Here is a 13,183-nt window from a genome sequence, read left to right on the forward strand (position 1 = left end):
AGAAACCAGAGGAACAGGTAGGTCTGCTTTGGGAGCCTTGCAGCACTGTCAGGAGGCAGAGGTGGGAAGCTTCCTGTCCTGATGCTGCCCCAGTGTAGCTGGTTTGATGTGGGTGCAGCACAGCACTGGCAGATTCAGCAGAACTGGCCCATGGAGACAGTGCCAAGCTGGGGCTGTGTGGAGCCGGGCTCTGGCACACCCATGGTGTCTGCGGGACACCCACCAAAAATAAGATGGGAAAAGTTGAATTAGATCCTGAGGTTGCTGCTTTTAGAGCTCCTGTTTTACACCATTTGTTTGCCATGGTGTGATAGATTGGCATTTAAGAAAACAAAGAGAAACACCTAAAGAAGTTAAACCTGCTGGAGGCTGAGGGGAGTTTCTCTCCTGGCCAACAGCTGGCCATTTCTAAGAATTGACAGCAGTTTTGACCATTGAAAAGTGAGATCAACCTGTGAACACCACCTTAAGACCGAAGCCTGGGAATTTCTAGCTGTCTCTTGGTTTCCTGGCTGTGAAAGGTAACAGAGCTCCAGCTGGCTTCCCGTTCCCCTGCCCGAGCTGGGCTGGGCCTGCCGCGGCTCCCGGCCGGGAGATGGGGCCTGCGGGGCTTGCCCCGGGCTCTGGCCGGGCCAGGCCGGTCCCTGGCTCGGCTGCAGTTTTTGCTGGGACTGAATTCACCACAGACTGCCGAGTAAAGAAAGAAAAAAAGCTCTTGACCTGCGGCGGGCTGAGACAGTGACCACACTCTCCAGAGCAGCCATGAAGAATCTTCCATCGCAGACAGCTCCAGCCGCTGCTCCGGCAGAGATCACAGAACCATCTACAAAGGCTGGGCAAGATTTGAACCCTTTCACTACCCAGATGAGACTTGCAGATTAATCCTTTTTTCCAGAGAGAGAAAGAGAGAGTAATCAACATGTAAAGAGACTTTATAAACTATCAGAAACAGTGAAGAAAAGAAGCTTCAGAAGGTAGAGAATAAGGAAATTCTTTAATACGCTGAAAATATTTTTCTGTTTAAACTATAGAGATGGACAATAGTGTTCTGAAAAAAACTCCTTTAATTCATGACAGACTATATTGGGAGGAATGGAGTAGTTCAAAGTGTAGATTTTGAGCAAAAAGTGAAGTAGCTGTGATACAGTGAGGTGCTGGAACAGAGGGGAGAGAAGTAATAGTTGAAGATTTGTAGCTTTGTAGAGGCAAAGAGAAAACTTCTGTTTCCAGAGAGGCTCACAAAAACAGATGAAGAGAACTTTTGCCTTTGAATAACTCATCCTTAAAAATGACATCCCTAGACTCATTTGACCCATACACACCTCAGAGTGATGTGAAATGGGAGGAGAGAACTGATGGCAGATTTTCGGGCAGCTGGCATCAGAGAAGTAAGAAGCTATGAAGAAAATTCATTTTCTTGTGAGAAAACTCTATAGATTAGCAGAAAAAGACTTCTGTTTCTCTACAAAGACTGATGAGAAGACTCTAACAAGAATTGAGACTGTTTTAAACACCAAAGTTTTTTTGTCTTTATGTTGTCATGTGAACAAGGGAATGGTTGGGTAGTGGGGGAGAAAAGGATTTTCTGAAAGTTTTATTCTGGTTTTCTTATTCTTGTAGTTTTGTTAATAAACTTTCTTTATTCCTTTTAAATTTTAAGCCTGTTTTGCTCTTGTTCTAATCCATATCTCACAGCAAGAAGTAAGTAAGCTTTCTAGCAATTTTTTAGTTACTGCTTTAAAACCACAACACATGGTAAATGGTGGAGAGAAATGGGTGTGGGTACAATGGCCTGGGGAAACCAGCTCAGGCATTCATCATCCCATGACAAGGGAACAGGAAGGAGCGTGGACGTTCTGAGTGAGGTGGAACATACAGGGACCTGGCCAGGGTTGAGTGCTTACAGGTAGCCATGCAGGAAAGCTTTTGGGACACATGAAGTCACTCATCAGCTCAACTATTCCTTCCAAAGCAGGGAACTGTCCAGGCCACAAAGATTTGAACCTGCATCTCCTGTCCCAGCCTCTGCCTGGACCTTCCTCTGTCTCACAATGTAAACTATCCCTTTTGTCTGAAGTGCTTAGAGTTTATTGGTACGATAAAGGGAGCTCATGTCTGAGGACTGGAAGACTTTGTGACCTCTGCTGTCAAGGCTGGATGCTGGCAGGAATCAAGGCCCAAAGCCATAAAGGTGTTCAGAAGCTCAAGGCTGCTCTTAGAAGTTGCAGCTTCTCCCAAAGGAGAACTAGTGGGTTACGTCAGTTCATCTCTGCTCGCAGACATATTTCCTCTATCCCATCTGTGCCATGTCCAGTGTTTTGTTCAGATCTTGAGTGAGGCAGGACACCAGGTGCGCCATGAGAGATGTAGAGGGTGTGGAATGGAGGAGGGAGTGGGGCTTTTCCTTTTCAGTGTTTCTTGGCTTGCCTTGGCTGCCAAGAAACAGGCTTCCCTGAAACAACATGGCCTTGGTGCTGGCTGGGGAAGACAAGGGCACTGCAACTGCAAACAGTCCCCAAATATTGGGCTAGGGTGTCCCCTGGTGGGTGTTACCTCCTCGCTCTAGGGGCATGTCAGCCAGACCCTATAACCCCAGGGACCAGAGGCCTGTAGAGCCTCATCTGCAAGTGGACAGCCCCATAAAAGAATGAGGAGGTGAAGAATCTACAGCCTTCTTTCTTCTCCTAGCTAAATCACAGGGAGTTCTGGGTGCAGTGATGTAGAAATGTCTGCTTGTCTGTGTGTCCCTCTCAGCCACTCCCTGGATGGGGCTGTGCTTGCTCTGGCTAAAGGCACAGGCTGATGGTGGGCACCCTTCCCTGGAGATCTGTAGCCAGTTCCCAGACACTGGTCTGGGGTGCTCTGGTCAACAAAGAAGGGCTGAGAAACTCTCCCAAAGTATGTAGATTGGGAATAATGCTGTGGTGGTGGCACACTGACCTTGTGAGTCACTCAGCTCCCATCTTTGTGTGCACCTTGGGAACAGTCTGGAGGTGTAGACCTGTGGGACCTCCAGCAGCACTCTGACAAAAACAAGTACAAGCAAAGTGAAGCACAGTGGAGAGAGCTAGACATAAAACTCAGCCTGCTGCACAGTGGTGTGGAGGGTGGGGGCCATGTCCAGAAGAATCTGTAATCCTCCTGCCCCAGAGCAGGATGCTGCAGCAGCTGCACAGACTGCAGGGCCCCCATGGGGGCTGTGTTGAGGCAGCTGAGGGCTCTGGCAGAGGTCTGGGGGCAGGAGAAGGCCCTATGAGCACAGACCCCTTCCTTCCCACTGCTGTGCAGGCCCCAGAGTGGCCAGGCAGGGATGAATGGAGGGTCTCAGGCAGGGAATTGCTCCAGCCAGGCACGGAGGCCTTGGTGCCTCTGCTGAGACTGCTCCTTGGGTGCATTACCCTGCCACGAGTGTGATTGTCTCTGCTGGGATGTGGGGCTGCAAGGCAGCACGGGCAGTGTCAGAAGCAGAGCTGCTGAGCTTGGGGCCAGCTCCCCAATAGCACCACTAGAGCCAGGCCCTTGACCTGAATATCAGAATTTTGCAAGAGACAGGATCACTGGGAGACACTTTAGATCATGATCTATTATTCTTCTTTCATGGTCTCATGAAGGAATAAGTACATCTTCACCTTATTCACCAGATGTTCTTAGTCAGTAGTCGCAAGACTACAGTCACAGGGTCTTTTAAAGGGTTATTAGTCCATAAGCTTCTGCCACAAAATAATGTTTCTACTTTCACACCAATAGCTACTTATTTTGTTCTATACGTCTTTGCCACAGTGCAGACTTTCTTAATCAATCATATAATGACACACAAAACTACTTGTTTTATCTTAAACTTATTACCTTTATAATTACTTCTATATCTTAACTGTAAAACCTTAAAACTTTCTATGCTTTGAATTCCCACATCTCCCCCTTTCTCTTTGAACCAAAAATACTCTCTTGATAGCTTTGTCCACCATCTGTCTTACACATTGGAATAAGCAAGGCACACTATCAAGTATAATTATGATGACAATCAATATATACATGCCTATTTTCAGAAGTTTTTTCCACTATGATGTAAAACTCCATTTATCAAATATGTTATCTAACCATGTTCCATCGTCAACCTTGAACTTAGACACACTTTTTTAGCTGCTGTACATTCTTATGAATGGATTTTGAATAATCAGACAGATTCATACAACACATCCCATTGAAATCTTTGCATCCATGTCCATGTACTAACATTGACACAAAACCCAAAGTTCACAGTTCTTGCATGTGAGACATCAACTGCATGAGGTCTGTGTGCTTGCTTCTCTGTTCTTGGAGTTGTCAGCGTGTTTCTGTGCTTGATATGGCTTCACATTTTTTGCTGAAATCTGCTTTAGTCCTGAACCTGTGCAAACACAATTTGCCCCAGGTTATTAGCGAAAATGGGCCTTCAGTTTGCCTTGTTTCTGGGTTTCTGATCAGACCTAAAGGATTTTCTTTCAATTTTCCCTGTGGACTATTGGAAAAGTGCCTAATAATTGGTGGATTTGGTTCTGCAAAAGAGCTATTTTAAAAATGTTTAAAATTTGTAAGGTTTTATTTAAATGCATTTGAGGCCTTGCCTCTACCTCCCCCTTTTTCTGTTTTCAAAGATGAGATGCATGTCTTTTGTTATGAGCATAAAGAAAAATCAAAGCAAAACAATACATGTAGTAAACAAAAAACTTGTAGCAATTAGGAATTAGTCAGATAATACACACAATAACACATGTGAAATTAGATGATTATTAATCATTGAAATACTGTACCATCATCTCAGAGTCTGCAACAGCTGATAAATCAGTGAAGATAATCATCTCCAGATAATGACGTCCAAGCTCACTTTATAAATTAGTCCAGCTGACATATATATATATAGGGTCAAATTGCCAAGTCAAAGTAACTTGAATATTGTTTTGATGCAGAAAACACCTGAGTCTGTTGGCAAATTTCCCATCCAGGTAGAGCCAGGGCATGGCCAGAGTCCAGGCTCTAATGGGGCCGGGAGGGGCTGCCCCTTAACACATTTTAAAAATAAGGCTCTAAACAATTAAAGACTAATCAAAACATCCAGTAGTTGGTTCCCTCTGAAGCTTAACTCTGGAAATACTGAAAGACCATGAAGCTGCACTGGATCAAACCCATAGCAAACCTGTTCAATCAAGAAAAAAGACTAAAGAATGAGGGAAACCTGTGCAGGGTTAGCTAGACAGTCTGCTCAGAGAAGTACATTTTGCAACTAGAGAACAAAAAGATGGATCCTGAGAATGACACCTGTCCTGTAGGTGATCACACAAAGAGGTGTTAAAATATATGAGAAGCTATAAATACAATAATGATACCTTATAAATAATGCTCATAATAAAAAAATCTGTAAATTCACATTATACAATGAATATATCAGCAATAAATGTCTGAGGAAGTTAAGATAATATTTTCAAAACATTCATGTATCAATGGCAAGAAATGAAACAAAGTAAAAAACCTTTAAACTTCTTAGTATTAATAACAGTCACTATTCTTCCTTGTTGCCTAGAGAAAACAAAAACAGCAGAGATTGTAAGAAATCTTATCTAAGAAAATAACTATATATCTTGTAACTTAGACAAGTAATGTTTTAGCAAAATCTAAAATAACTCACATTAAACAACACTCAAAAGTAGTAGAAATTAATTTTGATGGAAGGAAATAATAAAACTTAACCTCAAAAGAATATCAAAGTGATAAAACCTAACTTAAGAGCACTCAGACCTAAACATAGTGAAACTTAACTTTGCTTAATCTTACCAACACTAAACTTACATGAAATTAAATATAACAAAATTAAAATTTGGTATCCATAAAAGTTCTAACTTATTTTGTAACTATTAAAACAAAAGGCACTTCACTCAACATAGGCTTTTCTCTGAAGCTCAATTTTGCTTGCAACAACTTTGGACTTGAAAAGTGGATAGAACACCTGAATAATTCAACAATGCAATTTGTAAATCTTCTGATTTCTGCATTGCCCAATCAAAATATTTTTTTTTTAATGCTAAGTAAATCACTGCAAAATCTTTGCCTGCCATTATCAGCAATCTTGCTCTGGCTCTGATTATGATGTGAGCTGTCATCTCTCTAGTGTTGTAAAGATTGGTTTTGGGGATCTATAGGGTAAAAATATTCACTCTATTATTAAAGGATCTTTTTTCAAAACATCCCATTGAAATATGAGGCCATACAATTGCACTTTTTCTCCTAGCACTGCAAGAAAAAAAGGTTGTGATACTATGCAACAATGTGCTTGTCTTTTGTTTAAAGGCTTCTGCTACTCTATCAAGAGCCTTTTGAGCTTCAGGTGTGAGAGTTCTTGGAGATGTAATGTCACAGTCTCCTCTTAACAAGTCAAAAAGTGGTGAGAGCTCATCATTAGTGTTACAGATATATAGTATAATATCAGCTTTTCACAAGAATTAAGATGAATGCTGTATGTATTGTGCTAAAATGGCTTTGCTGTAATAGTCAATATAGGATGTTTGAACCGTCTGCTTAGTTAGGACAAATTCAATGAACAAATGATGAGGACTCTGCTGATTATCAACACTCACTGTCTGTGGAAAGAAGGAGCCAAGGCCCAAATTAAAAGGTGAATTATAAGAATTATATAATATATAAATATATATATATATATTATAAAATATATTAAAATTATGAAATAGAAAAAATATGAAATATATAAAAATTATAAGAAGAGGATTAGAACCACAAGCCAAGAAACACACATGCTCTAAAAAGGTGGACCCAAGGAGTGGTCATGCTAAACAGTTACTGGAAAATGTGAACTAGTTAATAGAAAAGTTTGAATATGCATAAAGTCTATGAATATGCATCAGGTTGATGCACTAGAAATGGTAATAAAGAGTGTTTCCAAAGCACCAGGTGTGCTCTTGGCAGAGTGCCAAGCACCCGGCTCTTTTAAGCCTTTACTTTATTGTCTTTGTCTCCTATTTTCTTTTTTATTAAACTTTTTAAAATTTACCAGAACAGTGAATGTCGTTTTTCACATCAGTGATCCTGCAAATTGTTTGCACTGGTCCTAAGTTGTATTTTCTGTGGCCTAATTGACTCTTCTGCTAGTCTCCATCCTAAATATTTCCATGGCGAGATTTCTTGTATTTTCGATGTAGAAATTTCAAGTCCAGTATTTTGAACTTCTGAGCTCACACTGTCACAAGCTTCCTTCATCTCCTGTGCTGGTGCATTGGCAAGGCTATAAACTGTTCTTCTGCTATGTCAAAATCTCCTTCCTTTAAACCTTTCCTTCTCACTTCACCCCAATCAATTGATTTTTCTTCAAAATTCCCATGATTTAAAATTTGATGTGTGTCTTCCTGGATCCGGTGAACCTGCATCTTACAAATCTGTCCCTTCTCCCTGGATAAAATCTTTTTCTCGCTGTTACAGTCTTGGTTGCAAGTGAATTTCTGTTCCGCACGCCTCTCCACACCTCCTTGCAGTAACAGAAGCAGCCAGAGGTGGCGTTGCAGTGGAGGTTGCGAGTCTCGGGGGTTACAAAATGGAGTCGGTGGCAATGCGCATGCTCCGTGTACGGTGCCGGTTGGGCATGCGCAGTGAGGTCTCTGCACAGCCTGCTGTACTGGGCATGTGCAGTAGTGCTTCAGGGACCCGTCCGAACCCGCGCCATTTTCAAACTCCGATTTTTCGGGGGGGCTGCATTCCCCGGGGGGTGTTGTCTGCAGCACCGAGAGGTGCCTCCACAGGGCCGGGCAAGACACAAGCGGGGTCGGGGAGGTTTCCTGAATAATTTTCGGAGTTACTCGTGGGCAGTGCCGGATGCAGCTGCCGCGGGGCTATCCGCGTTTTCTGCGGGGGTGGGGGGAGGATCACGCGACTGCTCGCGGGCATGTGTAACTTCATTAGGACTTCATTAATCACGCGGCACGCTGGAAGCAATGTCGCTGCTGCAAAATCTCTGCGACTAATTGCATCATATAATCTGATATTGATAGAGTCATAGAAAGATGCTGTAAAAACTTTTTCCGGGTCATTTTCTGTGAAATTTTTCTGCACCCAAGACAATAAACCTCCCGCTTCGGCTTTGGGTATGGCTCTATTATGTGATATTAGCACCGTCTCTAGAAGTGTGCATACATCTCTCTGCACTTGTTTCCACGGCATTCTTGCCCTTTAGTTCCCCAGAGCTCACCTGATCGCCGCGACGATCAGGGATTAGTATCGGTCTCCCTCCGTAGCCGAGCTTGCGGCACAAGTGTTCTGGTTCCTTTCACCTTTGGAGTCTCCGTTCACCCTTCTTTTCAGGGTCCTCTTTTTTTCTTGCGTGCGGTATCCAGCTTCCTCCAGCTGCCTTTAATCCAGTTCCCTGGGGCACTCCCGAGGTGTGCTGAATGCGGGGCATCACTTTAGCGGGGTTTTGTGAGAGACGGGAGAACTGGGAGACGTTTTAAAGCATGATTTATTATTCTTTTATGGTCTCATGAAGGAATAAGTACGTCTTCACCTTATTCACCAGATGTTCTTAGTCAGTGGTCACAAGACTACAGGTCACAGGGTCTTTTAAAGGTTAATTAGCCCGTAAGTTTCTGCCACAAAATAATGTTTCTACTTTCATACCAATAGCTACTTATTTTGTTTTATACATCTTTGCCACAGTGCAGACTTTCTTAACCAATCATATGATGACACACAAAACTACTTGTTATACCTTAAACTTAGTATCTTTATAACTACTTCTATATCTTAACTGTAAAACCTTAAAACTTTCTATGCTTTGAATTCCCACAGCTGAAGGATATGTCACTGGGAACTTCCTCCCTGTTTCTCAGGAACGTTGCCTAACCACAGAGCTTTGTCCTTGGACCTCTGCTGAGCTGGGTCAGCCATTTTTGTGATGATGGTGATCCTTGTCCAAGCCCATGCACTGACTTCCTCCCCTGGCCTGCCTCATCATTGTAGGATTTTCCAGTGCTCATCTGGTCACTGTCCCCGCTTTGCTCCCTTTTACCTCTGGTCCGTCCTGTGCTGGATAGGGCAGTGCCCTGTCAGCTTGGTTCCCACTCAACTGTCCTGTCACAGCTCCTGCTGCTCCCTCACAGTGAGTCCTGTGGACTGCACAACTCTGCTCATGCTGAGCATAAATAAAGGCTTTATAGGTGACACTTGGACTCCTTACCAGAGAAAGCAGAGAAGGTCCAAACCCATCCTTCCACTCACTCAACAGCAAAACTTGCTAAACAAGACAAAAATGCTGGCTACTCCTTGCCTCCCTACCTCAAATTTCCTATAAAATTTGGTCTCAGCATGACAGAGGCTGAAGAAGGGAAGCTAGGTTACAGTAGGGAAGATGCCCAGAGACAGTATGATCTAGCTCGAAGAAAGCACAAGCAAGGCCCTGGAAATAAACTCTTTATTGCCAGCACAAGGTTGTGGTCTGTGTTTACTGTCCAAGGGCTCTTCAGCTCTCCAGTCACATACCTCACTTGCCTCACGTGAGCTTTGGGCGCTCTGCTCAGTGCTGGGCTCTGGCCTGGGTTGTTGGGAAGGCTATGGGTCCATGGAAGGGAGAGTGTCCTCAGCAGCACAGTTCTCCATTCCACCTTGGACTGTGGGTGGATTTGCAACAAGCCCTTGAAAATTCTCTTTGAGGGCTGGTGCAGGCCCAGGTTGACTGATCGGCTCCAATACTGAGTCAGCAATCCGATTTGACATGGTCCTTATATCCAAAGTGTTGGCTAAGGCTGTTGACTCTAGGTTCATTTTTCATTCCAAGTTTTTCTTCACCATTTTACAAGCCTTAGGCTCACTGGTTTTCACACACCCAACCCCTTTTGCAGGTATAGACAACATTGCTTTCAGGCTCTGCTGTTCAGATGCTCTGGGGAATCCTTGTCCTGCTTCCATGCTTCCATGCCCTGCCTTGAAAGTGTCTGGGATGGCTGCAGTTGTCTGTTAGAGACATTTGTCCCAGGAAGCTCCAGGATTTCAGTGTACTCACAACAAGTGTCTTGCTCAAACTGAGAAGTTACAGAGGATTCCAAGGTGCAGTGAACACCCTCAACAACTTCTCTGGTGAGTGTGTCAAGGGTAGTCTGTGAAAGTACTCTGTCTGCAGTGGCTGTTTCAGTGTCCTTGGATGTGTCTGTTTCGGTGGCTCTTCCAGCAAGAGGCAGCTCCTCCCACCTGGTGCCACCCCTGTCTCAGCAGCTTTGGATCTGCTGGATACCAGAGGGTCCCCCAAGATCTCCAACACCATTGCTACAAGCTCTTTTGCCATCACTTCCATTTCCCAATGGTGATCTAGAGAAGTATCTGAAAGTTCTACTCATGCAGTTGCCTTAAAGTCTTCCTCTGATTCCCCTGGCAGCCCTCTGTAAAAAGCTGACAAGCTAATTCACAGGAATCTTCAGCCTCTCCAACACTCTAGGCACCACAGTCTCAACCAGCTCTTCAAGCTTCTTGGCTTCTGCTGCAGTTAGTTTCTCAAACATAGCATTCAATAGGCCATTGGCAGTGCCATCTGTCTTCCTCTGGGAGTCAGCAGCAGTGTTGGCATCCTTCTGGCCCAGTTCAGCTCTGGAGTAAGTTTGGCCCTTGTCCAAAGTTGCTCTCCCTTTTCTGCATCCCCCTGATTTTCAGCTCTTGGGTGGTGGTGGGCTAGAAGGCTTTTGAGACTTGTGAAAGATGAGATTCACATATTTTTTATATAAAATTTTAAAAGTTTAATAGAAAGACAATTAGGAGATAGAAATAAAGCAAAATATGCAAACACGGCTGGTGCTTCAGCATTCTGCCCAGAGAGCACACCTTACCAACAAATGATTGTCCCTTAAAAACAGAACCCTACTACATATTCATAAATTCTCATACATAATTCAAACATTCCTCTCAAGTTTTAGATGTTTCTTTGTTTAGTCCCAACTCGCCCCCTCCCCAACTGATCAATCTTCTTGGCTCCACCGAGTTTCACATTCCCTGATAACAGAGGTGCAATAAATTCCTCCCCCGGAGCTCTGGTCACTGCTGTCTTCAGCTGGATAAGATAATCTAAGAATGCAGGGGGGTCTCTAACCATCTTTTTCAGCCTTTGGGTTATACAAACAAAAGTAGTTTTTGCTTTAATACTATGCCATAGCTCAACATATATATGTATTACACCACTATTTCTAAGTTTCCTCTATAACAGAGATAGAATGAACTATATTAATACAACAAAGTTTTCCAACCTTAAACATATAACATTCATTTTAATATTAGCGAAAAGCCAATAATATAATATGTATCTATAACAAAGCTGCAGCCGCCGCTTGCCCCAGCAGGAAGTGTTGGTGGTTCCTGGCAGGTTGGGGCCATCCTTTAATTTGGCCCAGGATGGCAGAAACCCTTCCTGAAAGGTGACACCAAGTTGAGACTCACGTTGCTCAGCCCTTGCGTTCTGAGGCCTCCTGCGGGCCCAGGCCATCACTTCAGGCAGGCCACGAGGGCAGGAGAGAAGGCCTCTTTCCCTCAGCACTGCGTGTGCCAGCACATGGTCCTGCTGCTTGTGCCCAGCTCAGTGCCCTGCTCTGGCTCAGCTCCCAGCCATGGAGTCCTTTCCCCACCACAGCACCTAGCCCAGCAGCACAGCCCTGCACAGTGCCCCTGAACACAACACTTTGCCTACCTCTTGCTGCCCCAAGATCTTCTCTGACTGCATCTTGATCCTGGTCAGGTACTCCCTGTACTCATTGAACTCCTTCAGAGTGCAAACCACCTATGGAAGGACAAGGGCAGAATCCCAAGCCCAGTCAAGCCACGCAGACGGCCTTCCCTGATACAGCCCGACCCCAGTGGGAGGGGAGCTGTCCCCAAGCCCTCCCCCCAAACCCCAGTGTTTGGGGCACTGATGTCCCCCCAGCCAGGGCTGAACAGGCAGTGTGGGGCAGGCTGAGAAGGGGCTTGCCAGAGGAATGTTGGTGCTGCTTCTGCTCCCAGGGACACCAGCACATGGCCCTGCCCTCTGACAGCAGCAGGAGGCTGCAGAAAGGGCTGTGGGAGCCCTGCTTGAAGAGGGCTGTTCTTGATCAGCCCAACACCCAAACCTACCTTGTTGTCACTGGTGACAAAACCCTGTTTCTTCAGCAACTGCAGCACATCCTTGCGCTTGTGGTAGTCCTGAAGGACAGGGTCATGCAGGCAGTTGTATGCTGGGCTGAGGTGGTGGCTGTAGGGATCATCCAGAGTGAAATAAGGAAACAGAGCTGTAAGAGAGTTTCCAGAGTATGAAGGAGGCAGGAGAGAGCAGCAAAGAGGTACCACATGGCACTTGTGAAAAGGTAAAGGTCTTCTCTATCCTTCTGTAGGCACAGAGACCTTCACAGACAGACTACAGGGCTGGGCTGAGCCAGGCTGGGCTGTGATGTGTTAGGGGAGAGAAGACAAACCCCACAGCAACCCCACCAGCAAATAGGTATCTTAGGCCACCAGGAAGAACTGCAGACCTATCCACAAAATAACCTTCAAAGGTTCAAATGCAGCCAGTGGAGAATGGATGAAACCAGTCTCCTCAAGTTAGGCAGGCCCAAGGGCTGTGTCGTCTGCCTCTGCCTCCAGAAAGTCTCTACCTTGGGAGGGTGCAGTACAAGCTGCAGGACAACAGTGTATTCCCCAAGCAGTGAAGCCCAAGCTATTCCAAAGGTGCCCAGAAGGCAAGAAGGAGAAGGTTGGAATCTCCCTCACAGGTGCCCCAGGGCCTGGCTTGACACTGTGGGATGAGTTGGAGGGGCTCACTGCCCTGGCACCTGGACACACACAGCTGCCTGCTGAAGGCAGGGGCCCAGCCACACATAGGCACAGTGCCAGAAACCAGTGCAAAGATAGACAAGTGCTTTCTCCTCTGTATTCCAGGAGGCCTGGAGCTCCCCCTGCCTAGTGTTGTCCGGTTGAAGGGCTGCAGCTCCTGCTGTAGAGCGGGTGACCACAAGAAAATTTTTGCATGATGGGGACTCTGTGAAAGAGGAGAGATTTTCTACTCCTTTCTACTTCCTTTACCTTTTCACCCAGCTTTCCCCTGCAGAAGACAGGCTTGGATCCAGGTGCCACAGGGATCTTGACTGCAAGTGGGATGTTCAGCAGTTCAGGGTCCATTTTCCTGGTATGTCCTTCTCCC

The 13,183-nt window shown here is 45.1% G+C and overlaps 1 long non-coding RNA gene across 1 annotated transcript; it reads right to left on the reverse strand.

Annotated features, from left to right (window-relative positions):
• Positions 1–11,696: 11,696 nt before the first annotated feature.
• On the reverse strand, positions 11,697–13,183 carry LOC148182781 (uncharacterized). Its single transcript, XR_015774178.1, has 3 exons — positions 13,066–13,183; positions 12,121–12,275; positions 11,697–11,788 (listed from the first exon to the last, which is right to left on the reverse strand). It is a non-coding gene; the product is annotated as an uncharacterized LOC148182781 (long non-coding RNA).

Source organism: Pseudopodoces humilis, chromosome 19 (genome assembly GCF_049639895.1).
Source record: "Pseudopodoces humilis isolate 2021_Gansu_Grassland_sample_001 chromosome 19, ASM4963989v1, whole genome shotgun sequence".
NCBI classification, from domain to species: Eukaryota; Metazoa; Chordata; class Aves; order Passeriformes; family Paridae; genus Pseudopodoces; species Pseudopodoces humilis.